The sequence below is a fragment of the Vanellus vanellus genome (assembly GCF_965231255.1).
Source record: "Vanellus vanellus genome assembly, chromosome: 2".
NCBI lineage: Eukaryota > Metazoa > Chordata > Aves > Charadriiformes > Charadriidae > Vanellus > Vanellus vanellus.
This window is the reverse complement of record NC_138906.1, coordinates 132,639,085-132,644,178: the sequence shown is the minus strand read 5'-3', so window position 1 is coordinate 132,644,178 and position 5,094 is coordinate 132,639,085.

Here is a 5,094-nt window from a genome sequence, read left to right as displayed (position 1 = left end):
CTGATTCCTTGGTTTTAACAATTTTTAATGTCATCGAATGCTTGGAAGGATTCAAGACTCCAAAAGACATGGTCACTTTTGCATTAAGTGTTTGTCAGTCTGTTTCTTTAAAAAAAAATGGTTTAGAGCAGTTACTAGCTACATCCCTCACATAAGGCTGTAGTTAAGATAACACAGAGCCAGTAAGACTAGCTGAAACTGTTCACTTTTCATTAAGTGCTCTCTAACAATGGTGAGTATCACTATACCTCATTTCTAGACAGGGAAACTTAAGCTGAGGAAGACGATGTAAATTGCGCAGGGTCATCAGAAGGCTAGCGCCAAGGTCCAGTCAGAAAGTTAAGTCCCTCAGACTCCTGACCCCAGACGCTCGCCACTGTCTCCCAACAGCACGGTAAATACCCATAAATAGGTTTTGTTTTCTTTTGTCACCTAGAAAATTGTGCTTTAATATTGATATTTTATATGTAGTGGGTGAGTAGGAGGTCAACTACCTCGTGGTAGTGGAAACTGGACTCATCCCGATTTCCTACTAAACCACCTCAGCTGATGGTGCCTTCCACATTTAATGTGGATCCTATGAAATACCAAATACTTGTCTCAGATGATATAAAATATCCATCTACAAACAGGAAAAGCAGGTCATACCGAACTTAAACCACCCAAATGATTCTCTGTAATTCATTGTTCCTCTGCTTATTGCACTGGTTGAATTTGGTTTGTAAGTAAATGCTTTCTAGTAGCAACTTTACATTTACTTCCAAATCACAAATTAAAGTCCTATATCAAACTTAATAGTCATATCTATGGAACCCTGCTTAGATGGTTTCTATTAATTACAATTTTTTAATAACCACCACTTTCTGTGTTTATCTGTCAGCTAGTTCTTAAACTATTTGCACTTTACCGATATTGCATAGAGCTATTTTAGATTTGTGCTGATCAGAACATCAGGCAGTATGAAATCATGTACTGTACTTCCCAAAAGTCTGAATATATTGCACGTATATGGCAATGAACCCACGTCCCAGAGAGGTAGCTTATACTTTGTGACCAAATGTCAAGCATACTTGATTTAAATCTTTTGAGGTAGCTTTTTTCACAAACCATACTGACGTTCACTCCAACCCTTAGATTTTTTTTCCAATTTTTTTCTATTTTTTCTATTTACACCCTGTATAAAGCACTCTTATGTCTTCCCTAGGACTTGTATCGCACCAACTAGTTTATGCTTACCTGAATCAGCCACTTTGCCTTTGTAATATACAATATGGAACAGTACTTGACTTTTCCATAAACTTTTCAGAAATTCAGTATTTATTTAAACTTGTGAAGGGCCAGGATACAGTCTCTGGCCATACCGATAATTTTTTTTTTTAATCCCTTGTTAGATATTGTTTGTGTTCCTCCTTGATTACTGCTGAAATGACTTCCTGATTGTCTTGTGGTATAAGGATATAATGGTGTTTCTTGCTTCTTTTGAAATACAGAACATTCGTGCATTATTATTGACAATTTATCCATCAAGCAGTGGCTCTGCCACTGCTAGGATTTACACTGTACCCAAGGTATTTAAATCCTTTTGTTGTTAGTCTTGCCAGCCATGATTTTTCTCCTCATGGCTTTAGGTCCTCCTATAATTCAAAATTTACGAAGTGTAGAAAATGCATATCCACAGCTATATATTTCTTATTTTTTTCTTATTGCATATTGCTATTTCATTGTTGTTGTTTAATCGCTGCACCTATTTCACTACTGAACCAAGATAGGCTTTTAGACAGTGCTGTCCTATTTCCTGGGAAATAGAAATAGTTGAATTGTGTCTTCAGGCCATAAAAAAACACTTCTTCTCAAAGAACATTCAATTCAACACAGTTTTTATTTCCATATATTGGAGTGGCATTTAGGAAATAACTTGTCTTCTTCACTTAGCTTTTAACAAATCCCAGCCAGTACCTGGGCTTTGTTAACATGTTGATCCATAAGTATTTGAGAGCCCATAATACCTTCTTAATCAACTTTCAAACAGGTAACAGCATATTTAATGTGGAAGACCTTACCATTATATGCTTTTTACTCTCTTCACCCTTGCTACATGAGTTAAAAGCAGTTTCTCTGCAGTAGGCTAACTGGTCTTTTTGAGCTTTTATAGAGGAAAACTATATTACAGCTGTTGTAGAAAGGGATGTCATCAATTATCTGTATTTCTGGCAGGTGACTGAGAATATTGACAGGATGTGCAACTGCATCTAAACCACCTGATGGCATTTTGAACACCAAAGATGTGTAGAATGAAAGGAAACATCATGGCACTTCTCTTGCTCTGGAGGATAAGAATATCTTCCAGTAGTGGGATGGTACAACCTTCAGATAGCTGTGTGGCGACTTCCTCTTAAGTATTAACCTTCCTAGCTGTTACAGAAAGCTCAAGATTATCAGTCTGAATCCTTGGATTTAATCCAGAGAGAACTGTCTCTGAGCTCAGAGATTTTTGCTATGGAAACAGTTTCCATGGTGCGTGGATAGTCTAATTCTATCAGATATATCAACCAATTTGACAAGATTTGACCAAAGTACATATTTTCCATTTTCTTGGAAACAACATTATTCTCAGCTGCAGTCACTTGTTTATCCCCAGTGATAACCACGTCACAGGAAGCAAAATGAGATTCTGCCAAAATACTTCTATATTAATGATGATGTTACTTGGGTAGACTGCCCCTGACAGTTCATACGGGTCTTCACAACTAAGCTTTGCACTAATAGAGGGCAGCAAACTGTAATTCATTCCCAGGGAAAAGGTCCTACAGCCCTTCTTACTTGGTGTCTTAGAATAAGGAGAGTTTTCACTCTATGGAGCCTGGGATCAAAAATGTTCATTGCTTGTCTGGTATGTCAGGTGCATGTTATGGGCAGGAAAGCAGGACACCAGCTGGGCTGGAAAAAAAAAAAAAAAAAAAAAAAAAAAAAAAACCAAACAAAGTTATAAAGTTTAGCAAGATAGTTGAATTGGTAATTGAATAATTGAATTGATAATTGAATCTGAATTGAGTTTTTTCACCTGGAGAACTTATCTACTATACTTACTTAAGCTTCACATATATCTGGGTTAAATGTTATCATAAAGGATTATCCCACTTCTACGGTCACACTGAGATTGGAGGATTATATGTGAAACACTTTTAACAGTGTTGAGAAACAGCAGAGAAAGGCATCTCTTACAGAGGTAACAAGTTGCCATCCACTGACTGACTACTCAGAGATGCGAAAGACGGTTTATCAGGCTCCTAAGGGGTAAAGGTATCTTCTACTTTGCTTGGCTGTTACTGCTCAGTGTTTTCATGTGTTTATGTTTGTGGACAGTAACACAGCAGCTGAAAAACTTTTTTTTTTTTTTTAAGGTATTGCTTTCATGTTTTTTTCTTGTTCCTCCAACAGTGAAACAGCCTAGCAAGACACAAGTACATTTTCACATTTGTGGTGAGGCGAGAGGCGAGTGTCATTTGCTTACGCAGGGAAGTTTAATCAATCCAAGTAAAAACAAAGTGAAAAAAAAATTTGCATTCCTGTGTCCCAGCCACTTGCTGTCATGCCTGAAATCACTATGTCTGAGAGCAATGAGTGATGAAGACTCCCTGCTATCAAACACCAGGTACTTCATCTAATGAAGAAAAAGAGATACCCCATTCAGATCACGTACTATAAGGTCTAGCTTAGATGTCAAACTCAGATATCTCTCCCTATCAACAGCAAAGAGAAAAATCTAAAATGTCATCTAAAATGTTCTTTAACAATATTACATGTCCTTCCTGCACTGTAACACTGTGTGAAACAGCATTACCAACAAGGATATCAGTTGAAAACAACTCTCGGTCTGCCCTGGAGGAAAATATTAATGAGCATCTTCAGCAATTTTTTCTTTCTTTCTACAAACTATTTTCAATCCTTTCTCTTAGTAAAGAGTTAGAAACAGTTTTACAGGTTGTCATTTAAAATTTTTGAAGGTACAGGCCCCCAAAAGCGGATTACTACAGGTAACTTTTTAGGCATATTCTCATCTTCCAGTGCACGTTTCTGGATCCCGCAACTTCCACCAGACAATGAAATGATAAAATTTGCATGATTAAATTCTTTCCTGAACCAAAATTATGTAAAGTCAGCTCTTGTTTAGTCAGTAGAATATTTGTCAAGTTAACTTAATGGCTGTAAATTCAAGTAGAGTGTTAATCAGAAATATGGGAGTTTGAGTTTAGATTATTTTTTTGGCATGCTATTTTCATATTTATGACTAAGCTGCACCTTCTGGTACTGGAAAGCTTCTGCCACCCTGCCCCTTCTGGCTTTGTAACCACTAGCCTCTGATTTGAACTGCAAGACTATACTTCAACTACCAAGATGGAGAAGATAAACATCAAATTAATGTCAGGGAGCAGCAAAAGCCGGCAGCTCCCTTGTGGGCCAGGAGCATCAGGGGCTCCCCAGGGTGGCAGGGCACTGCAGGGCAGCCCGGGCATCAGTCACCTCCCCGGGGAGGAAGACAGGCCCAGGCCAGGACATGGGCCCATAGCTGGGCCCGGCTTGGCAGGTCCCACGGCCGGGGCAGGGCAGGGCTGTGGGGAGCTGGAGGTCGGCCCTGCTGCAGCATTGTCGGGGCAGGGGCTAACATGGGGCCCAGGGCTGTGGGCAGGTCGGGGGAGCCCTGGGTCCTGGGCAGGGGCAGTGGTGCCCTTGCAGCCCTGAAAGTTCCCTATTGCCCAACTGAAACAATTTCCTCCATGGCAGAGCTCCTGTGCATCCAGGGGTATTTGTAAAGTTGGACAGACAGGTGGTATTGACTCACTGTAATGCTGCCTGCTTACAAGACACAAGGATGTTTGCATTAAATAGGCTTTTGGGGGCCCTCTTGTTTTTCCCCCTCTGTTCTCTTTTCTGACATGTTTCACCAGACCTAGACTTTATTCCCTGGCTTTTTAACGTTTCAGCGCTGGAATGACAGAATCCTGTAATACCAGTATTTTTCACCATTCACGTTTTCCAGTCTTTTCAGCATTTTTCAGTATTCAAGTTGCATAAAGCTCTGAAGTACATGCTACC